The sequence below is a fragment of the Sprattus sprattus genome, assembly GCF_963457725.1.
Source record: "Sprattus sprattus genome assembly, chromosome: 10".
NCBI classification, from domain to species: domain Eukaryota; kingdom Metazoa; phylum Chordata; class Actinopteri; order Clupeiformes; family Clupeidae; genus Sprattus; species Sprattus sprattus.
Genome location: NC_137908.1, coordinates 1,606,654 through 1,631,377, shown reverse-complemented (window position 1 = coordinate 1,631,377; position 24,724 = coordinate 1,606,654).

Sequence of the window (24,724 nt, the reverse complement as noted above, 5' to 3'; positions counted from 1 at the left end):
GCTCCAGGGGCACAAGTGTGATCTATGAGACACAGCTTGTGTTTAAAAAAATGAAATGATCACCCGAGCGCTTTCGTCGTTCGACTTCTTCAGGGGTCTGTATTTCAGGAATGGTAGGTGCAGGCCTCTTACACCAAAAAATGGCTTGTGGTGAGCCTGGCCAGTGAGGGCAACCCAGTACAGCTCGGGGGTCACGGTGAGGGAAAGCCTGGCCCTCCATTGGTTTGCCTGACAACGATGCTGTGATTTATGCATGAACAGGAAATAAAGATTGAAGTTTGGAAGAGTTCGTCAGGTCCTCAATTTGACCACCACTGGGTCTTTTTTTTCTCTCTCTCGGGGCTGCGGTGAGGGCAAGCCTGTGTGTGTGTGTGTGTGTGTGTGTGTGTCACTGTCTAGGGTTATAGGCGACTGCTGCATAGGTAGGTTTTTCCCGCCTCATGTTAGCATTGGTGGGACCATTACGTCTCGTATGACAAAGCGATAGGCTACATCGGTGGACTACATGCAAAGAACATAACATGGCACAATTAAGTACATGTTACCAAAAGCACTTAGTGCATAGTAGTTCAGCATTCAAAGTGGGGGAACATCTATGGAAGTTTTATTACTATCCAGCTTTTTTTAAACGATACTGCTTGCGGTTGCCATCCACTACAGCAGCCAGCATCTGAGGTGTGCAAGCTGGACAAGTTAATGGCTTCTCTTTACACACTTCAGAGAGTTTATACTGGCAAATAGCCCACTCAGTATAACTTCTGTTTAATGTGTCGCTGCACACAGTACCAGTCTGAAAGAGAAAATGCCATGTGAAGATAAAACACACATAAGACACCTGGTGATATTGGATTGAACCAAAATCCAATATATTCTATATCCATCTTTTTTGAAACGATACTGCTTGCGGTTGCCATCCACTACAGCAGCTAGCATCTGAGGTGTGCAAGCTGGACAAGTTAATGGCTTATCTTTTATTTTTATTTTTGACTCATTACAAATTCCATGCAGCTCTGCACTGATATCCATCTGCTTTAACTCCAGTTATTTCAACGCGTGGCGTTGTTTCCCTCATGCCGTTTCTGTTCCTTGGCACTTTCCTGTTGCAGGAACTCCACAACGGGATTTGCCTTCCTCTTCTTTGGAGATGTAGGGGATGGGGATGTGGAGCCAGTCACAGAATCGGCAGCAGACCACATATCTGTAAAGAGACTCAGCAGAGCTAAAATAACCAACAATACTTGACTCGTGTCGTTCCTTGTTAACATCTCTATTAGCGTGTGAGTCAATAAGCGCAAACCATGTTCCCTTTTTTTTTTTTTTTTTACAATAGCGCATGTATTAGCACAAATGGTTAAGAGACATGCATCGTTACTCAACAGTGTTCGTTGTAATGCTACATCAAATACAACATGGGCTAGTCTTGAATGATTCTGGTTCAGTGTAGTTCTTCTCGTAGAACCAGGATCTTGATTAGGTTGTTGATCTCAGATTTGGCCAATATGACTTCGTTGTAATCCTCGTATGTGTTCATTAGGAGTGTCTGCTCTGCAGCGGAAAATGAGGGCTCTTTCTTTATATGATTTTTACATTTTCCCGTTACAAAATCCTGGTTTTGATGATCGACCTTTCATGCCTTTTAAAGCAGGACGTGCATGCGCAATTTAGCTGGTTCAGTGTTTTTCTTCTTGTAAAAAGCAGCTGGCTCTTGGGATTTGGCAGGAAGAGAGAGTGCTTTGGCAACATCAATTTCATTGCTATGTTTTCTTGACAAATGCCTTGACATTTTTTTTGTACAGCAATTCCGCAGTACAGACAATACTGCTTTTTGACTTATTTTCTGGAGCCATCCTCTTTTTTAGAAACGGGAGAAATGGATAAACCTTCAAAGGACGCACTGCTGTCTTTGATCACACTGCTCTGTAGATCTTGATGATGCTGTTTATCTCAGTGTCTAAGGAGGTTCCTCTGAAGCTTCCCCTGTCTGTTATTCACGTTGGGCCCTCTGACATTGACGGTGTCCTCCAGATGGCGCTGTGTCCTCCATTGTCCAGGAATCAACTTGATGATGTTCGTCCTCACGGTCCATGTGAATGTCCTGCTGACGTTGATGCAAACACATGCACGTGGTCATGATGAGCCTTACGGTTGCAGGTGTGTGTGTGTGTGTGTAATGGTAACCTGAAGGTGTGTGACAGTTAAGATGCTTCAGTCCTAGTAGGGCCTGATGTTTTCCCTTCAAGGATGAGAATCTCATTGATTTGGCAAAAGTGAGGCACTCAGGGACGCGTCTGTGTGTGCGTGTGTGTGAGGTTCATGGTGGTGAGGAGTACCTGGAACCTATTGGCAAAGATGCCAAAGGCATTCTCGACCACACAACATGCCCTTGACAGCCTGTAGTCGGAGATCCTCTCGTCGTCGATCATTCCACGGTGCGAGAACGGCTTCATCATGTTAGATCTCAAGGCGAACGGGTCGTCACCGATGAGGTAGTATGGCACATCCTCGTTGTCGTTGGGCGGGGGTTTTAATTTAATTTCAATATCTTCTCTCTCCAGAAGTATTGAACCTAAATCTGCAGGGTCTACATCAGTGTGTTTAATGTCCAGCAGGGTATGTAGTACAGAGGCGTCAAGTCCTACTTTCGTTATGACCTCGTCAAACTTTACTTGAATCATTATGATGACATCTCTTGTTCTGCAATAAGCATTGCCGTTCAGGCATCTTGTCATCAGGGTTTCAAAGTTTTGAATAAAAGAGTTTTTTATTATGAAACCACACAACTATATACAAAAACAAACATAAAAACAAAGTTTAATCATCCCCCTCATCATCTCCAAAATAGCCGTCCTCGTCCTCCTCCTCAGCCGGCGGTAGTTGAGGGGGATCAGGCTGAGGAGGGGCCTGTGGAGCCAGCTGGGGACGCATCTCTGGAGCCAGCTGGGGACGCATCTGTGGAGCCAGCTGAGAAGTGGGGGCCTCCTCCTCCTCCTCCCCAGACAAAGAAAAGAAATCCTCCTTCCTTTAAAAAAAACATTGTATGTATTGTATTGTACTGTACATATGTAGGCCTCATGAGCCTGCTGTCTATTAAAGGTCGCCATAGGTCAAACAGACACACAGACAGACACACAGACACACACAGAGGTACGCAGGCAGGCACGCACGCACGCAGGCAGGCAAGCAGGCAGGAGGTAGGCACGCGGGCTGAAGCACTAACAGACGCACACACACACACTCACACAGACGTACGCACCCAGGCAGGCAGGCACACACAGACGCAGGCACTGCCCTGTGTATTGTATTTAGTCACAGCAAGGCCCAATGGCTCACACTTGTCTCCCTTTAGGCCCAAAAAGCCATGGGGCTTACGTGTCTGTGCTTTTAGACACAACCAAAGAGTCCAATAGGGTGTAACTTACAGTTCTGGAGAGGATGACGGTGCTGTCCGACCATATATCCCCCGTTGTATATCCACTTGTACTTTCCATCTGAAAAATACATAGTATATATAAAGTATAATTACTCATGTTAATAACCTTTTAAGTGATGCGCGTATCACTCTTCGCATTTCACCTGTAACCCTTGGCACCACGTTCACCTCTAACCCACGTCTGGCTTGTTTGGCGTCGAAAGGCGGATATGGGGAATTCTTTTTTTTTTTTTTTTTTTACTTATGAACAATGACTGAACTAATATTGCGCTTTTCGCATAGTCAGAATGAGTCAGGCTAGCAAATTTTTGTTTGCTCTTATCTCAAACGGAAAGGCGTTCAGAGTCGTGCAAGGCACCGTTGGAAAGGCCTTGGTCTACTCTAACACTAGATTTTTTGATTTTGTGTGTGCGACCTTCCTGGGCTTGGCCAAAAAATTATATGTTAAAAAAGTTTGCGCGTCAATTTTACGTTTTGCTCTATAAGTCCAGAACGGAAGGTCGTACAATGATTGGACCCTGCTCCGCCCCCTATAATTCGCCGTCGCTGAACACGCCAGATGTGGTTTCATTTTTGTCGGACTTACGGTTCCGGAGATATAGGCTACTAAAAAAAATGTTAGCAAATGTTTACGTCAAGTTCACCCCTTATCCGACGTCGTACAGAGTCGTCGATGGTACCGTTGGAAAGGCCATGGCCGATTTAGTCTGTGTGCAAATTTTTGTGTGTGTGCGACCTTGGGAACACCAAAAGTGCACCATGTTTGTGATTTCAACGAAAATCGAAGTGGAAAACGCTGTTTGGGATGTTTTTGATTTTATTCTCTTAATGGGTAGGTCGTGGAGCTTTGAAAATATTCTTAAAAATCATAAATCGACCGTTCCGCACGCGCCAGTGGTGGTCTCGTCTCTCTAGTGTGTACGGTTCACCCTAAACGCACTACTTCCCCCGTGGCTATAAAAAGCCACGCAAGCCATTTCAGCTCAGAAAGCACCAGACCAGCGACGAGAGAGGCCACAGTTAACATAGCTCCAGATTTTTCGAATTTTTTCCCATTTCCCAACGGTTTTAGGTGCAAAGCACCATTTTTTCTGCCCCGCCTAACCCATTTACCCTCTCCTCACTCCTTTTCCCTACATTTTTGAACCTTTTTTCAATTTTATCAATGGCAAGTCCAGATTCATGGATGGCTCCTCTTGAGGAGGACATTTTGGATGATCCCATTTTGGATGATCCTATTGAGGAGAACCTCAATTTACTTGGTATTTGGGTGGAGGAGATTTTCGACGATGCTCCTGAAGGGGAAGAGGAAGGGAGGTTGCCAGTTTTGGACAACAACATTGTTGTTGAGGAGGAGGGGCCGCTCGAGGATGAGGTTTTTCATCAGGTTTTTGAGGAGGACTTTGATGAGGCTTTTGAGGAGGAGCAACCTCAAGAGGTGGTATTCGAGACAGCGAGAGAAAATATTGATGCCCTCCTGTCAGAAAGAAGACTTTTCACAGGAGTTGACCGCTTCCTTGCTGCAGAAGACAGCAGGCTAATGTTCAACGCATCATGCGTTAAAAACCCAAAGGGGACGCTGAAGTTTGAGTTCGATGGAGATGGCATCTGTGTCGAGCTCAAAAAAGTAACAGCCATCCAGAGAGGGGTTCATTTTTTGTGCCTCCCCCTCTCTGAGGAGTTCAGCAGGTCAAAGCCTCACTATAATTTTTTGAAGAAGCACCTCCCGCTTCAAAATGTTTCACAAAAGGGCGTCACAGGCTCTTTCCCACTGCTGTGGGATCACTATTTCCTACCTTGATGGGGGGTATCATTTTTTGGTCTCTGCACTCCCCCGCGACAGGAAAAATCCACCTTCTGAACTCTTCAATTACGAGGAGTATGTCGTGGCTGCTGTTGCGGTATTTGACGAGCTGGTCGATTTTTTTTTTTTTAGAACCAGACTCCTCCACCTCGAGGATGACGACCTGAGGAGGCCTTCCTTCAGGAAGCAGTCCTTGCGCGAAACAAAAAATTTTGAGGTCCTCCAGGAAGACCTTCAGTTTGTTTTCCAAATTTTGCAGGCGGCCATTATCGACCGCAATCACAATGAGGAGTCAATTGTCCTGGTCCCCTTCCTTGCCCGCTACGGGCAGAAGGAGAAAAACACCATTGACCTCTCTTTTTTTAAATGGTGAAGAAGTGGCTGCCATTTCGGTGCACCACGCGGCCACGGTCACTGCTCAGGACCCAGACTTACAGCTCCTCTGGGCAAAGCATGGCTTGCAGGACATGCTTGGGGACTGTAAGTGGTTCACGACAATGGGGCTCTTTGAGACGGTGAACGTTCAAACTAGGCTAGACAGGCCACTTGATGTGGCCAGCCAGCTAATGGAGATTTTTGGAGGCAAAGAGGACATCCTCTTTGTCCAACTCTACACAGATTTTCCGCATTGCCATTTGGGGCACGGGGCGGTTCACCCTGTCAGCGGTGTTTGCACCCTCATGAACCTGCAACACCCAAAGTCTTTGAAGGCTTTAAATGACAGGGTGGAGGTCTACATGCAAAGTGTGCAAGACACACTCCAGAAGCTGAGGGGTCGGGTCGGTGTGCGTCTGGAGTATGTCCACTATAACAAACACTTTTCACCTACCCTCGATCCGGCAAACTCTGCCCACTGGGACTTGCGTGCCCTTAATACTCTTTTTAGCCAGTGGCCGGTTGTTTTACCATTTCTGAACCAGGGGGAAGACAACCTCTTGCAGAGTCTAAGGGAAGTCCTTGACTTCCTCTGGTCAGGCCTAGAAGGCTTCTGTGAGTCCATCAACGGGAAAGGGGGCTACGAGGCCTGTTGGCAGGCATACCAGTATGAGCTGGCCATAGAGGAGCTCCTCTATGGCCACCCGCTCTCCAGCTTTGACCAACATTACTCTGCCTCACTGGGCACTTCCACAACAAGTGCGCGCAGCGTAAGCCGCTCCAGGGTTTTTTTGGGCCTTGCGCCATTCACAAGTGCCTCCTTCGGCACAAATCCTCCTCCCTACACCTGGACAAAAAACACACAACTGATCCAGAGAGTTGAAAGACTCTGGAGTTTGTCGTGTGTTTTACACAATTTATTTTCTAAAGTAAGGTCTGTGCGTTTTGCTTGGATCCTTTTTGGAGACTCCAAAAGGGACTTTTGGTTACCAAGAGCGCCTAGTGAGAATCAAAGGCTTATAACTTGAGAACCCCTTTACCTAGAAACACAATCCTGGTATCAAATGAAAGCCAAGACCCTGAGGCATAACAACAGAAAACACAAAAAAAAAATTACCATTTGAAATAAAAAGCCAAAGTGAACTTGAAAAAAATGCTTTCATATACAGCCGCGGAAAAAATTAAGAGACCACTTCAAAATTATCAGTTTCTCTGGTTTTACTATTTATTGGTATGTGTTAAAGTAAAATGTACATTTTAGTTTTATTCTATAACCTACTGGCAACATTCCTACCAAATTTCAAATAAAAATATTGTCATTTAGATCATTTATTTGCAGAAAAATGACAATTGGTCAAAATAGCTAAATTGATGCAGTGTCTTCAGATCTCGAATAATGCAAAGAAAACAAGCTCATATTCATTTTTAAACTACACAATACTAATGCTTACACTTAGGAAGAGTTCAGAAATCAATATTTGGTGGAATAACCTTGATTTAAAATCACAACTTTCATGTGTCTTGGCATGCTCTCCACCAGTCTTTCACATTGCCGTTGGGTGACTTTATGCTACTCCTGGCGCAAGAATTCAAGCAGCTCGGCTTCTTTTCATGGCTTGTGACCATCCATCTTCCTCTTGATCACATTTCAGAGGTTTTTTATGGGATTCAGGTCTCGAAATTGGGCTGGCCATGACAGGGTCCTGATCTGGTGGTACTCCATCCACACCTTTACTGGCCTGGCTGTGTGGCATGGAGCATTGCCCTGCTGGAAAAAACACTTCTCAGAGTTGGGGAACATTGTCAGAGCAAAAGGAAGCAAGTTTTTCTTCCGGGACAACGTTGTACTTTGCCTGGCTGAGGTTTGTAAAAGACCATAAGGATTGAAAAAGCGGACTGGAGGTTCTTCTAAGTTCGTCTTCTCTGATGAGTCCGATTTCACAGTAGGTGCAAGACTCTCTGGCTTGTAGGCCTCTCCAGGTCTCCGTCTAACCATCAGACGACCATGTGTTGGGCAAAGCTGAAAATTGAAAAAAGCGGACTGGAGGGTCTTCTAGTTCGTCTTCTCTGATGAGTCCAATTTTCAGCTTTGCCCAACACATGGTCGTCTGATGGTTAGACGGAGTGGTGCTGTCCTGGGTGAAGTGCCTCGGCAGGTGTGCTGAACCAGAAGTAGCAGGGCGAGGAGCTTGAGGAGTGGCTGTAGTAGGAGATGCTTCAGCTCCAGCACCAGGGCCTGCCGAAATGCCTTTTGGGAGAGTGGTGTCTCCTGCCTCTGAACAGCCAACTCTTTGTGAAGAATGAATGCATTGACTATGGCAATGTCCAGGAAATGGAGGAAAAAGGTGGGGTACCACTTTCTTGTCTTCTGCAGGACATTGTAGTAGCCGATCATGGCGTCATTGACCTCCTTGAACCCCTGACGACCCCACCTTCACCTTAGACTCGTCTTGGTTACTGCTAGTTTTTCCAGATTTTATGCCAATGTTTATTATAATGAAACAGGGATAACCACATGGATTAAAGTTTTCCGTCGCTATGACGGATTTCCGTCAACTCGGCTCGCATAAGGCCAAAAATGAGATCGATGCACATCGTAGCCTATGACCCGGTCAGTTGCCATTTAATGTTTTGATTTTCGCATTGACCGATTGTTGCGTGAAGAAATGAACGTTCTAACAAAAAATATTTGGAGCGCTTCCTAATCAGACCTGGCTGTGAGTGCGAGAGTGAGGAGGAATGAGGATCAGCGCAGTCTCTGTCACCAGCTCAGGTTCTAAAATATAAAATTCATACACCCAGCGACTGTCAAAAATGAAAGCTTGATTGACTGGGTGGAGGAAGACGATGACGAAGAGAAAAAGACCCGGTTTCGTTTTCAAGGCATGTCGGAATTGTGGACAACGAGTTGCCCAAATCCTTGTCAATCCAGCACAGGTACATTCTTCTGCTGACTCCATCAAGGGGAGCAAAAACATTCAGAAATACATGGTATTTCGTCACCAAGCACCAAGCGACACACATCGCCTACGTTGAATGATAACTAGTAATAATACTTTTAGAAATGATATAGTTCGGTTAAGCTAGTTTAATGTTAGTTAGCTAACGTTGGCTACAAAGGCTGGCTTGCATGCTAGCTAACTAGTCTAATCTGTATTTCCTGTAGGCCTACTATGGTAGGTACATGATTAAAGGTAACACAAAAATCCATAAATATAATGTGTTATTATAAAAAAAAAACGATTGTAAATAGTTTTTTTTTTTTTTTTTTTACCTCTAATAAGATTGTATTAGTTGTTATTACTATAATAGAGTACTTTTGAATATGATTGTCTAATTTACGTTGTCTGTTTGGTTTTTGTTCAAAAAAATCTAAGAAAACACTTTGTATCTGTAGACTAATGCTAATAGTCTTATTATTGCCATTTGATGACAATTGTTCATATACTGTAAGCCTACATAAGTGTGTTTATTATTTTGAACAAAGGTTGGGCCTAAATGTTATTTCACAAGTTTCTAAAAGTGCCCCCATTTTTTTAAAAATGCCCCTGGATTCCAGTAAATCGTTTTGTCATGTATAGCCCATTAACAAGAATGGTGAAGTCTTGCAAAAAATATTGGTCTTATGCCCTAGCTTTGAACTAGTAAGTGATAATATCGTGATAATATGAAGATCAAATATCAAGGCGGTATGCAGCCACGACCCAAAGTGAGTGCCGATTTTTTTTTCAGTCAGATGATTTTTTTTTTGCTTTAATCCCTGTAACCATAGAAAACTCAGCATCTTTACATCGAAAGAAAAAGCCCAGAAATGTTTATTTTTGAACAAAACAGAAAAGAAATACTACTAATTTTACTAATAAAAATGAAACAAAACACAGCACAAACATAACTATTTACATGGGAGAACAGTCTTGTGGAGGGGTGGCGGGGGCTGGGCACAAGCTGTGTTGGCCTGCTGTCCATGTCCTGCAGCACTGTACTGTACGCCGCTAGGTCATGGCATGCAAATGCATGTGAATTCTGACTTTTGAGGCGTGCGGTGTTGCAGGACATGGACAGTGGGCCAGTGCAGTTGCTCCTGATGCATAGCTCACGAAGTTGACCATGGAGAATTCAAGTGCATCTGCATCTGTATATACAAATGTCCAGAAATAATCCATGTGCTTTGTGATGCATTCTAATCCTCAACTGAATCCTCATCAAAACTCTCTGGCCCACTGGCCATGTCTTTGGGTTCATCTTCATGGAAAAGTTGATCGATGTCGTCAAATTCTTGAGGGCCGACCTGAACAAGCTTTAAATAACAGCCTTCTGTTACGTGTTGATCTGACTTTCTTTCGCAAAATACAGCGGAGCCCAGGAACACTTGCCGTCAAGGCACTGGAGCCTACTAGGATAAAAGCCATCCAGTTTCCAAGATGGAGGCTCGCTCTCGCATACACAGACGCTGGCACACTCTATGCTTTGTCTATTGACTGTTATTTGAACGCTCCGTTCTGCTAATAATAATAATAATTCAATTTTCTATAGCGCTTTTCTAAATACTCAAAGACGCTTAATATTCCTGCTATTGTTTCTTGTTACCTTGTGGTTATTTTCAGCACGTTATTAGTTGCAGTTAGTTAGTGTAGGTAAGTAAGTGGACTGCGGAAGACACTTCTTATTTTGCCTGTCTCGTGACATGTACGTCGGGCACGGGAGCCAGGCAAGTTCACAAACACCAACTCAGCAAGCGTGAGGTTTTCTTTTACCTTTTTCCTTTCAGTCTTGTAACCAAGGATTTTGGCGTTTTCTTTGATTATAGTAAGCTTATACTTTTATTCACAAAACCAACAGTGTGACTCGTTTTATGTTATGTGTTCTGGTTGGGATTTGTAACAGCATGGAACAAATTGCGCACTTTAAGTATATTCCAGGCCATGGTTTGCAGGGTCAGTGTGTTGGTTCGTCCTACAAATGTCAATTCAGTTATTTGGAAGTAGAGACATACAACGACTATGACGACTATCACCCGAATGCTGTGCCGCCAGGAGCTGGACCGTGGGGCTCAGGGCATAGTTACGCCTTGTTGCCCTAGCTATCAGGGGGGAAACGATCTCCAATAGCTGGAGGATTACCCCCCGGGGCAGGCGATAACGTAACATTATCTCCCCATCTGATAATGTGTCGAGGGGGTTGAAGCGTACCCTCAGCTCCGCGTTCATAATTATAAGACGGCTGCGCCGTCAACGAATCCTGTTGTTCATTTGAATTAGTCTCTGCAGACCCGCCATCTTTACTCCTCGAAGAGTGTAACTCAGCACTACCTTGAGCACTACAGGAGCTACAGGTCTATTGTCGTCCGCCATTGCTTCACAAATGAAATGACCTGCCGAAAGGGCTCCTCCTCTTCCGCTTCGTAGCCAAGTCAAGTTCAAGTTGGGGCTCCAGGGGCACAAGTGTGATCTATGAGACACAGCTTGTGTTTAAAAAAATGAAATGATCACCCGAGCGCTTTCGTCGTTCGACTTCTTCAGGGGTCTGTATTTCAGGAATGGTAGGTGCAGGCCTCTTACACCAAAAAATGGCTTGTGGTGAGCCTGGCCAGTGAGGGCAACCCAGTACAGCTCGGGGGTCACGGTGAGGGAAAGCCTGGCCCTCCATTGGTTTGCCTGACAACGATGCTGTGATTTATGCATGAACAGGAAATAAAGATTGAAGTTTGGAAGAGTTCGTCAGGTCCTCAATTTGACCACCACTGGGTCTTTTTTTTCTCTCTCTCGGGGCTGCGGTGAGGGCAAGCCTGTGTGTGTGTGTGTGTGTGTGTGTGTGTGTGTGTGTGTCACTGTCTAGGGTTATAGGCGACTGCTGCATAGGTAGGTTTTTCCCGCCTCATGTTAGCATTGGTGGGACCATTACGTCTCGTATGACAAAGCGATAGGCTACATCGGTGGACTACATGCAAAGAACATAACATGGCACAATTAAGTACATGTTACCAAAAGCACTTAGTGCATAGTAGTTCAGCATTCAAAGTGGGGGAACATCTATGGAAGTTTTATTACTATCCAGCTTTTTTTAAACGATACTGCTTGCGGTTGCCATCCACTACAGCAGCCAGCATCTGAGGTGTGCAAGCAGGACAAGTTAATGGCTTCTCTTTACACACTTCAGAGAGTTTATACTGGCAAATAGCCCACTCAGTATAACTTCTGTTTAATGTGTCGCTGCACACAGTACCAGTCTGAAAGAGAAAATGCCATGTGAAGATAAAACACACATAAGACACCTGGTGATATTGGATTGAACCAAAATCCAATATATTCTATATCCATCTTTTTTGAAACGATACTGCTTGCGGTTGCCATCCACTACAGCAGCTAGCATCTGAGGTGTGCAAGCTGGACAAGTTAATGGCTTATCTTTTATTTTTATTTTTGACAATCATTACAAATTCCATGCAGCTCTGCACTGATATCCATCTGCTTTAACTCCAGTTATCTCAACGCGTGGCGTTGTTTCCCTCATGCCGTTTCTGTTCCTTGGCACTTTCCTGTTGCAGGAACTCCACAACGGGATTTGCCTTCCTCTTCTTTGGAGATGTAGGGGATGGGGATGTGGAGCCAGTCACAGAATCGGCAGCAGACCACATATCTGTAAAGAGACTCAGCAGAGCTAAAATAACCAACAATACTTGACTCGTGTCGTTCCTTGTTAACATCTCTATTAGCGTGTGAGTCAATAAGCGCAAACCATGTTCCCTTTTTTTTTTTTTTTTTTTTTTTACAATAGTGCATGTATTAGCACAAATGGTTAAGAGACATGCATCGTTACTCAACAGTGTTCGTTGTAATGCTACATCAAATACAACATGGGCTAGTCTTGAGTGATTCTGGTTCAGTGTAGTTCTTCTCGTAGAACCAGGATCTTGATTAGGTTGTTGATCTCAGATTTGGCCAATATGACTTCTTTGTAATCCTCGTATGTGTTCATTAGGAGTGTCTGCTCTGCAGCGGAAAATGAGGGCTCTTTCTTTATATGATTTTTACATTTTCCCGTTACAAAATCCTGGTTTTGATGATCGACCTTTTATGCCTTTTAAAGCAGGACGTGCATGCGCAATTTAGCTGGTTCAGTGTTTTTCTTCTTGTAAAAAGCAGCTGGCTCTTGGGATTTGGCAGGAAAAGAGAGTGCTTTGGCAACATCAATTTCATTGCTATGTTTTCTTGACAAATGCGTTGACATTTTTTTTGTACAGCAATTCCGCAGTACAGACAATACTGCTTTTTGACTTATTTTCTGGAGCCATCCTCTTTTTTAGAAACGGGAGAAATGGATAAACCTTCAAAGGACGCACTGCTGTCTTTGATCACACCGCTCTGTAGATCTTGATGATGCTGTTTATCTCAGTGTCTAAGGAGGTTCCTCTGAAGCTTCCCCTGTCTGTTATTCACGTTGGGCCCTCTGACATTGACGGTGTCCTCCAGATGGCGCTGTGTCCTCCATTGTCCAGGAATCAACTTGATGATGTTCGTCCTCACGGTCCATGTGAATGTCCTGCTGACGTTGATAGGGCCAATAGTTTTCCGCGTCAAAAAAAAGCAAATTCCGTGTCACGTTTTTGGTAATTCCGTGATTCCGCGTCAAAAAAATAAAAACAGCCGTATAATGCCTTTCCGCACGTTAACTGTATGAAAAACTCTGTTGATAGTGATGTTGCCTAGCAACGCTGTGTGCGTGCGTGTGCAGCACCCTCAGTTAAGATACTGTGAGTTCAGTTTGTCGCCAAGTAGTTGACCATACTGTGCCTTATACATTTCCAATGCGTAAATCATCATTGTTCGACCTGTATGTGAGGCATTATGTGCATACTTAATGAAAGTAAGGGTTTTCATGAAGTTGCTTCTGTGATATATCGTGTATTAAATACCACATTTTGGGCTACCTGCTCGTGCTATTAGTAGTGATTAGCATGATGCTAAGCGGAGATTTAGCTATGTTCTGTTCTTATGCTGATACGCTGTAATAAAGATGGGTTCAATCCTGTTAAGATTTCGACTGGATGAGATATGAATGAGATCCATGTTGCCTAGTGTAATGTCCACTTTTATATGTATCTAGTAATATTAGTTGTGTAATTGTTATTGTCAATAACTCATGGCAATGTAATTCAGTGCAGTGCTAATTAGTCCCCATAAATTAGACTGCTTGGTAACTCAGTGAATAATACGTGCCCTTCTTAGATTGTTGTTTGACAGCCATCAACACAACAGAAGACTTAACATTTTTAGTTTTTAATGCGATTGGGAAGATGAGCAAATGAACGTGAGTGCGTGACTTCCTTTGAAAAGGGGGGCGTGGCCGGAGCAGAGTTCAGCGCAGACGTGACATTTTCTGACTGCTTTTGTTCTTTAATTAATGTTTGTTCATTGTTGCGATCGTTGTTGTGCTTATTTGAAAGAAATTCAGTCTTACAGGGTAAAATACAGGTGGTTTTGGGCGATTTTGATGCACAAAATTATGTTTCCGTTTGAAAAGTTGCAATTCCGTTTTCAGTGGTCCATTCCGTTTCAGATGGTCCATTCCGCGTATTCCGTCCGTTTTCGCGGAAAACTATTGGCCCTACGTTGATACCTCATACGCATGAGATTGTGCAAACACATGCACGTGGTCATGATGAGCCTTACGGTTGCAGGTGTGTGTGTGTGTGTGTGTGTGTAATGGTAACCTGAAGGTGTGTGACAGTTAAGATGCTTCAGTCCTAGTAGGGCCTGATGTTTTCCCTTCAAGGACGAGAATCTCATTGATTTGGCAAAAGTGAGGCACTCAGGGACGCGTCTGTGTGTGCGTGTGTGTGAGGTTCATGGTGGTGAGGAGTACCTGGAACCTATTGGCAAAGATGCCAAAGGCATTCTCGACCACACAACATGCCCTTGACAGCCTGTAGTCGGAGATCCTCTCGTCGTCGATCATTCCACGGTGCGAGAACGGCTTCATCATGTTAGATCTCAAGGCGAACGGGTCGTCACCGATGAGGTAGTATGGCACATCCTCGTTGTCGTTGGGCGGGGGTTTTAATTTAATTTCAATATCTTCTCTCTCCAGAAGTATTGAACCTAAATCTGCAGGGTCTACATCAGTGTGTTTAATGTCCAGCAGGGTATGTAGTACAGAGGCGTCAAGTCCTACTTTCGTTATGACCTCGTCAAACTTTACTTGAATCATTATGATGACATCTCTTGTTCTGCAATAAGCATTGCCGTTCAGGCATCTTGTCATCAGGGTTTCAAAGTTTTGAATAAAAGAGTTTTTTATTATGAAACCACACAACTATATACAAAAACAAACATAAAAACAAAGTTTAATCATCCCCCTCATCATCTCCAAAATAGCCGTCCTCGTCCTCCTCCTCAGCCGGCGGTAGTTGAGGGGGATCAGGCTGAGGAGGGGCCTGTGGAGCCAGCTGGGGACGCATCTCTGGAGCCAGCTGGGGACGCATCTGTGGAGCCAGCTGAGAAGTGGGGGCCTCCTCCTCCTCCTCCCCAGACAAAGAAAAGAAATCCTCCTTCCTTTAAAAAAAACATTGTATGTATTGTATTGTACTGTACATATGTAGGCCTCATGAGCCTGCTGTCTATTAAAGGTCGCCATAGGTCAAACAGACACACAGACAGACACACAGACACACACAGAGGTACGCAGGCAGGCACGCACGCACGCAGGCAGGCAAGCAGGCAGGAGGTAGGCACGCGGGCTGAAGCACTAACAGACGCACACACACACACTCACACAGACGTACGCACCCAGGCAGGCAGGCACACACAGACGCAGGCACTGCCCTGTGTATTGTATTTAGTCACAGCAAGGCCCAATGGCTCACACTTGTCTCCCTTTAGGCCCAAAAAGCCATGGGGCTTACGTGTCTGTGCTTTTAGACACAACCAAAGAGTCCAATAGGGTGTAACTTACAGTTCTGGAGAGGATGACTGTGCTGTCCGACCATATATCCCCCGTTGTATATCCACTTGTACTTTCCATCTGAAAAATATATAGTGTATATAAAGTATAATTACTCATGTTAATAACCTTTTAAGTGATAAGCGTATCACTCTTCGCATTTCACCTGTAACCCTTGGCACCACGTTCACCTCTAACCCACGTCTGGCTTGTTTGGCGTCGAAAGGCGGATATGGGGAATTCTTTTTTTTCTTTTTTTTTTTTTACTTATGAACAATGACTGAACTAATATTGCGCTTTTCGCATAGTCAGAATGAGTCGGCGCTTTTCGGCTAGTCAGGCTATCACATTTTTGTTTGCTCTTATCTCAAACGGAAAGGCGTTCAGAGTCGTGCAAGGCACCGTTGGAAAGGCCTTGGTCTACTCTAACACTAGATTTTTTGATTTTGTGTGTGCGACCTTCCTGGGCTTGGCCAAAAAATTATATGTTAAAAAAGTTAGCGCGTCAATTTTACGTTTTGCTCTGTAAGTCCAGAACGGAAGGTCGTACAATGATGGGACCCTGCTCCGCCCCCTATAATTCGCTGTCGCTGAACATGCCAGATGTGGTTTCATTTTTGTCGGACTTACGGTTCCGGAGATATAGGCTACTAAAAAAATGTTAGCAAATTTTTACGTCAAGTTCACCCCTTATCCGACGTCGTACAGAGTCGTCGATGGTACCGTTGGAAAGGCCATGGCCGACTTAATATGTGTGCAAATTTTTGTGTGTGTGCGCGACCTTGGTAACACCAAAAGTGCACCATGTTTGTGATTTCAACGAAAATCGAAGTGGAAAACGCTGTTTGGGATGTTTTTGATTTTATTCTCTTAATGGGTAGGTCGTGGAGCTTTGAAAATATTCTTAAAAATCATAAATCGACCGTTCCGCACGCGCCAGTGGTGGTTTCGTCTCTCTAGTGTGTACGGTTCACCCTAAACGCACTACTTCCCCCGTGGCTATAAAAGGCCACGCAAGCCATTTCAGCTCAGAAAGCACCAGACTAGCGACGAGAGAGGCCACAGTTAACATAGCTCCAGATTTTTCAAATTTTTTCCCCATTTTCAAACGGTTTTAGGTGCAAAGCACCATTTTTTCTGCCCCGCCTAACCCATTTACCCTCTCCTCACTCCTTTTCCCTACATTTTTTAACCTTTTTTCAATTTTTGAACCTTTTTTCAATTTTTTCAATGGCAAGTCCAGATTCGTGGATGGCTCCTCTTGAGGAGGACATTTTGGATGATCCTATTGAGGACAACCTCAATTTACTAGGTGTTTGGGTGGAGGAGATTTTCGACGATGCTCCTGAAGGGGAAGAGGAAGGGAGGTTGCCAGTTTTGGACAACAACGTTGTTGTTGAGGAGGAGGGGCCGCTCGAGGATGAGGTTTTTCATCAGGTTTTTGAGGAGGACTTTGATGAGGCTTTTGAGGAGGAGCAACCTCAAGAGGTGGTATTCGAGACAGCGAGAGAAAATATTGATGCCCTCCTGTCAGAAAGAAGACTTTTCACAGGAGTTGACCGCTTCCTTGCTGCAGAAGACAGCAGGCTAATGTTCAACGCATCATGCGTTAGAAACCCAAAGGGGACACTGAAGTTTGAGTTCGATGTAGATGGCATCTGTGTCGAGCTCAAAAAAGTAACAGCCATCCAGAGAGGGGTTCATTTTTTGCGCCTCCCCCTCTCTGAGGAGTTCAGCAGGTTAAAGCCTCACTATAATTTTTTTGAAGAAGCACCTCCCGCTTCAAAATGTTTCACAAAAGGGTATCAAGGCTCTTTCCCACTGCTGTGGGATCACTATTTCCTACCTTGATGGGGGGTATAATTTTTTGGTCTCTGCACTCCCCCGCGACAGGAAAAATCCACCTTCTGAACTCCTCAATTACGAGGAGTATGTCGTGGCTGCTGTTGCGGTATTTGACGAGCTGGTCGATTTTTTTTTTAGAACCAGACTCCTCCACCTCGAGGATGACGACCTGAGGAGGCCTTCCTTCAGGAAGCAGTCCTTGCGCGAAACAAAACATTTTGAGGTCCTCCAGGAAGACCTTCAGTTTGTTTTCCAAATTTTGCAGGCGGCCATTATCGACCGCAATCACAATGAGGAGTCAATTGTCCTGGTCCCCTTCCTTGCCCGCTACGGGCAGAAGGAGTGGCTGCCATTTCGGTGCACCACGCGGCCACGGTCACTGCTCAGGACCCAGACTTGCAGCTCCTCTGGGCAAAGCATGGCTTGCAGGACATGCTTGGGGACTGTAAGTGGTTCACGACAATGGGGCTCTTTGAGGCGGTGAACGTTCAAACAAGGCCAGACAGGCCACTTGATGTGGCCAGCCAGCTAATGGAGATTTTTGGAGGCAAAGAGGACATCCTCTTTGTCCAACTCTACACAGATCTTCCGCATTGCCATTTGGGGCACGGGGCGGTTCACCCTGTCAGCGGTGTTTGCACCCTCATGAACCTGCAACACCCAAAGTCTTTGAAGGCTTTAAATGACAGGGTGGAGGTCTACATGCAAAGTGTGCAAGACACACTCCAGAAGCTGAGGGGTCGGGTCGGTGTGCGTCTGGAGTATGTCCACTATAACAAACACTTTTCACCTATGTTGTAGCCGATTCTGAGTATTATAAACTAATTCACAATAAGAAGATGGATTACAAATGCTGGTTTCAGTGCGATTTAATTGCAGATCTTTAAGCCACAATTAGAGAAAAACCACCGGCAGTCAATCTGCAGAGCTGCGTTCGCGGGCTCATATTTAAAACATACTAAGACACTCCCACTCAAGCCATAATTGGCTGTCCCTTACCCCAATCAAATGACCTCCTGTACTCTAACTCCAACCAATCAGAAGGCTTACTAACGACCCTCCCCTTCTAACTCATCTTTACACGTTTGCTGTGTGTGTGTGACTAAAACTCCTTGAACTAATTAAATGACTAGTTACATTTCTTCTTAACACTATTACCTAACTTAAAAACATATCAAATCAATTAAAGAATGTAAACATTACTACACCTACCCTCGAACCGGCAAACTCTGCCCACTGGGACTTGCGTGCCCTTAATACTCTTTTTAAACAGTGGCCGGTTGTTTTACCATTTCTGAACCAGGGGGAAGACAACCTCTTGCAGAGTCTAAGGGAAGTCCTTGACTTCCTCTGGTCAGGCCTAGAAGGCTTCTGTGAGTCCAACAACGGGAAAGGGGGCTATGAGGCATGTTGGCAGGCATACCAGTATGAGCTGGCCATAGAGGAGCTCCTCTATGGCCACCCGCTCTCCAGCTTTGACCAACATTACTCTGCCTCACTGGGCACTTCCACAACAAGTGCACGCAGCGTAAGCCGCTCCAGGGTTTTTTTGGGCCTTGCGCCATTCACAAGTGCCTCCTTCGGCACAAATCCTCCTCCTCCCTACACCTGGACAAAAAACACACAACTGATCCAGAGAGTTGAAAGACTCTGGAGTTTGTCGTGTGTTTTACACAATTTATTTTCTAAAGGCAGGTCTGTGCGTTTTGCTTGGATCCTTTTTGGAGATTCCAAAAGGGACTTTTGGTTACCAAGAGCGCCTAGTGAGAATCAAAGGCTTATAACTTGAGAACCCCTTTACCTAGAAACACAATCCTGGTATCAAATGAAAGCTAAGACCCTGAGGCATGACAACAGAAAACACACAAAAAAAAATACCGTTTGAAAAAAAAAGCCAAAGTGAACTTGAAAAAAATGCTTTTATATATGTATGTTTGTTGTTAAATATATTATGAACAGTGCAAGTGCAAAGAATAAGACAGAGTAAAACTGTGCAAAAGAGTAAAACAGTGGAAAATGTAACAATTCTGCTACAACAAATATTGAACTGAGATAAAAGAACTATTTCCAAAAACTATTTACAAAACATTACACCAGATTCTGCGCCCGTGTGCCGTGCATTATAGCAGTCCCTGCTCACCATAAAGCACAGGGACACATTGCAGGTAGTGCACTGGATGGTAGTTTTCTGGTGGCAGTGGACACACCGATGCCTGCCAGTGGTGCTGTCCTGGGTGAAGTGCCTCGGCAGGTGTGCTGAACCAGAAGTAGCAGGGCGAGGAGCTTGAGGAGTGGCTGTAGTAGGAGATGCTTCAGCTCCAGCACCAGGGCCTGCCGAAATGCCTTTTGGGTCAGTGGTGTCTCCTGCCTCTGAACAGCCAACTCTTTGTGAAGAATGAATGCATTGACTATGGCAATGTCCAGGAAATGGAGGAAAAAGGTGAGGTACCACTTTCTTATCTTCTGCAGGACATTGTAGTAGCCGATCATGGCGTAATTGACCTCCTTCAACCCCTGACGACCCCACCTTCACCTTAGACTCGTCTTGGTTACTGCTAGTTTTTCCAGATTTTATGCCAATGTTTATTATAATGAAACAGGGATAACCATAGAAAACTCAGCATCTTTACATCGAAAGAAAAAGCCCACAACAAAGTGATTTTGAAACGAAATTTTTATTTGTGAACAAAACTTAAAAAAGAAACACTGAAACAAAACACAGCACAAACTAACACGAACTATTTACATGGGAGAGCAGTCTTGTGGAGGGGTGGCGGGGGCTGGGCATAAGCTGTGTTGACCTGCTGTCCATGTCCTGCAGCACTGTACTGTACACCGCTAGGTCATGGCATGCAAATGCATGTGAATTCTGACTTTTGAGGCGTGCGGTGCAGTGTTGCAGGACATGGACAGTGGGCCAGCGCAGTTGCTCCTGCTGCATAGCTCACGAAGTTGACCACGGAGAATTCAAGTGCATCTGCATCTGTGTATACAAATGTCCAGAAATAATCCATGTGCTTTGTGATGCATTCTTATCCTCAACTGAATCCTCATCAAAACTCTCTGGCCCACTGGCCATGTCTTCGGGTTCATCTTCATGGAAAAGTTGATCGATGTCGTCAAATTCTTGAGGGCCGACCTGAACAAGCTTTAAATAACAGCCTTCTGTAACGTGTTGATCTGACCATTTCTTTCGCAACATACAGCGGAGCCCAGTAACACTGTTGCCGTCAAGGCTCTGGAGCCTTCTAGGATAAAAGCCATCCAGTTTCCAAGATGGAGGCTCGCTCTCGCCTCGCATAGACAGACCCTGACACACTCTATACTCTGTCTATTGACTGTTGCTTGAACGCTCCGTTCTGCTTATATTCCTGTTATATAGTTTCTTGTTACCTTGTGGTTATTTTCAGCACGTTACAGATGTGTCCAACTCGTCCTAAAACGCTCGAAATTGAACGATAAGAACTTTTCAGAGAACGTTGACCAGAACGTTATGGTGTGACGGGGCCTTTAAGTAACGGCCCACGAGCTGTGCAGCTCTACAAAGTAAATGGACGCTGCGGGGCAAAGAACTCCACGACGAGCAGCGGAGTGGGGTTGCTCCGCGAAGTCCATGTTCATGTAGAAAATGTGATGTATTGTTCTTAACAATAGAACAATACGTTGGCTTTCAAAGTTTCCAAGCCAATAAACGAAATTAAATTGATAGTTAGTGGTTAATCTGACTTGGTCAGTGGAGGTATCATGCTATATAGATAAAATTGAATTGATAGTCAGTGGTTAATCTGACTAGGTGTAGTCAGTGAAGGAATTATATGACGAAGAGGTTGAAATGATGTTGCTTTTATGTACATATATCAATATCACAAGCCAATATTAAATCTAACCTTTTGGAGAAAAAAAACTGCAACCCTATCGAAAAGGGACACCGTAGCGCATATGTCCATGCATCATGCCACTTGTGTAATATTATTTTTTTTAAATCATAATAATACCAATAATTCTACTGTTACTACTTAATAATATATAATAATATAACCACAGCCACAGAATAACAATTGTCAAGATTTAAGAACCTTGTCATGAGACACTAAAAACATACAGTTACTCAGATAAAATGCTCCAATTATGTAAAAAAAAAAAAAAAGCATGAATTGTCATCAGTTCACAAAATATACAAATGTCCAGAAATAATCCATGTGCTTTGTGATGCATTATAATCCTCAACTGAATCCTCATCAAAACTCTCTGGCCCACTGGCCATGTCTTTGGGTTCATCTTCATGGAAAAGTTGATCAATGTAGTCAAATTCTTGAGGGCCGACCTGAACAAGCTTGAAAATAACAGCCTTCTGTAACGTGTAGATCTGACAATTTCTTTAGCAAAATACAGCGGAGCCCTGGAACACTGTTGCCGTCAAGGCTCTGGGGCCTACAAGGATAAAAGCCATCCAGTTTCCAAGATGGAGGCTCGCTCTCGCATACACAGACGCTGGCACACTCTATGCTTTGTCTATTGACTGTTACTTGAATGCTCCGTTCTGCTAATAATAATAATAATAATAATAATAATAATAATTCAATTTTCTATAGCGCTTTTCTAAATACTCAAAGACGCTTAATATTCCTGCTATTGTTTCTTGTTACCTTGTGGTTATTTTCAGCACGTTATTAGTTGCAGTTAGTTAGTATAGGTAAGTAAGTGGACTGCGGAAGACTCACTTCTTGTTTTGCCTGTCTCGTGACTTGTACGTCGGGCACGGGAGCCAGGCAAGTTCACAAACACCAACACAGCAAGCGTGAGGTTTTCTTTTCCCTTTTTCCTTTCAGTCTTGTAACCACATTGTTTTGTACAGGATTTGGGCGTTTTCTTTGATTATAGTAAGCTTATACTTTTATTCACAAAACCAACAGTGTGACTCGTTTTATGTTATGTGTTCTGGTTGGGATTTGTAACAGCATGGAACAATTTGCGCACTTTAAGTATATTCCAGGCCTTGGTTTGCAGGGTCAGTGTGTTGGTTCGTCCTACAAATGACAATTCAGTTATTTGGAAGTAGAGACATACAACAGCTATACAAGTGTGGAACAAGATAGCATGTGCAGAAATGTCAGACATTTTATGTAGCATTTTAAGATAATAATTTACTTGTTATTGGAATTTCCACATCAGACACAACCAAATAAGGGTCCTGGGCAATGCTTTCCTACCGTCTGACTTTTGGACATACATTCTGTGTTTGATGCCAGCCTGGACAGGAAGCTTTTTAGCTGCTTCACCTAGGGTGGAGCCTGCACCAGTATGATAGCCACCACCATGAAGGATCTGGTTAAATGTGTTCGTTAATTATCAAACACGGTCTGAGAATAAGAAATGAATGCCTGACTAACACCTTTGTGTTCGAATGCGTTGATCCGCCACCGTTGACGGATTCCCAGTCACTTTGAATGGGTTTGACGTTATCTATTGCCGAACTGAATTGTTGCTCCGTTGGGTTCCGGTGTGGTGCGTTGCTTGCGGTGAAGGGACGGGCACAAGCATCATGGCAAAACGCAGGTTTTGTATTGGTGAAGTGGTGTGTGGCTACCATGGGGCTGTTGTCACAGCCAGTGATGGTCAGGAAGTGAGCAGCCTCCAGGCAAATTGTTCAACCCCAAACGTTGCACTTTCGAAACGGATGGAGAGACGAGACATGTGACTCTTTTCCTTGCAACCAGGAAGGTTTTCCCAAATCAAGAAGTGTTGCTATCTTAATTTGTCAAAGGAACTCTTGAATGATAGGGATGAGGACTCCAAAAATTTAAATACTCTTAAAATAAAGAACATATGGAACAGTGTTTTTATTGATTTAAAAAAAGAAAAGAAAAAAAACGTGAAACTATAAACAAAATAACTGAACTGCTTCCTTTATGTCCTTCTCCAAAGTGACGGTATCGTCAGATCCCGAATCTGAGTCCTCTCAAACCGTTGCAAGAGTAGGCTTGAATTTCTTCAATAGTCTCCAGTGCCTTTTTTTTTCTTCTTTCTTCCTTCTTTTTCCTGCACAATAATTATATATTTAACTATGATAGATGTAAATGTAATATATTTTTCTATGGCATCGGCCCTCAGAGATACCATAGAACTGGTGACGACTATCACCCGAATGCTGTGACGACTATCACCCGAATGCTACGCTCCGGAGTGAACCGCAGCCCTCCCGCTGAGCGGTGGAGACAGCGGAACCTGAGCTTCCACCGACCCAGCACGCGCTCCACCAGGCCCCTGGTCCTGATGTGGACCGTGTTGTAATTCTCCTCAGCTGCGGTAGCGGGATTGGCCACAGGAGTAAGGAGGTAGGATCTGAGCGGGTAGACACTATCCCCGAGGAAGATCCTCCTCCCAAACACTCCTGCGGCCGCATCCCGCACCACAGCTGAGTCGGCCCAGATGAAGGCGTCGTGGGCGCTTCCTGGCCAATTCGCCACGACGTCGGAGAAAAGGCCTTTTGCGTCCACGATTACTTGGACATTCAAGGCCGAGTAGCCCTTACGGCATATGAACGCCCCATCCTGTAGCGTGGGGTTGGAAATCGGGATTAGGGTGCCATCCACGACCCCAATCACCCTGGGAAGGCCCGCCACTTGGTGAAAAAGCTGGTTCTCAGTCAGCATTTCTTGTTGCGTGTCAGCCACACGTATGTGGTGGTGTGCTTCTTGGGCCAATATAGCCGTGACGGCCGCCACGCTCTTGGACACGGCTGCCCTGCTGAGCCCGACACCATCAGCAATTCCACAGTACAGACAATACTGCTTTTTGACGTATTTTCTGGAACCATCCTCTTTTTTAGAAACAGGAGAAATGGATATACCCTCAGAGGACACTCTGCTGTCGCTGGTCGCACCACTCTGAAGATCTTGATGTTGCTGTTTATCTCAGTGTTTAGGGAGGTTCCTCTGAAGCTTCCCCTGTCTGTTATCCACGTTGGGCCCTCTGACATTGACGGTGTCCTCCATTGTCCAGGTATCAACTTGATGATGTTCGTCTTCACGGTCCATGCGAAACAAAAACAACACACAACAAACGATCAGCAGAATTGCAGCAAGAAATCAGATACATAACGAATTATACGACTACTGGGCGCGGTTTCGGTGGCGTGTGTCATATCACTCACGCCTCTCAATCAGTGACCAGGTGTGTCATATCACTCACACCTCTCCTTTAGTGACCAGGTGTGTCATATCACTCACACCTCTCCTTTAGTAACCAGGTGTGTTATATCACTCACACCTATCCTTTAGTGACCAGGTGTGTCATATCACTCACACCTCTCCTTTAGTAACCAGGTGTGT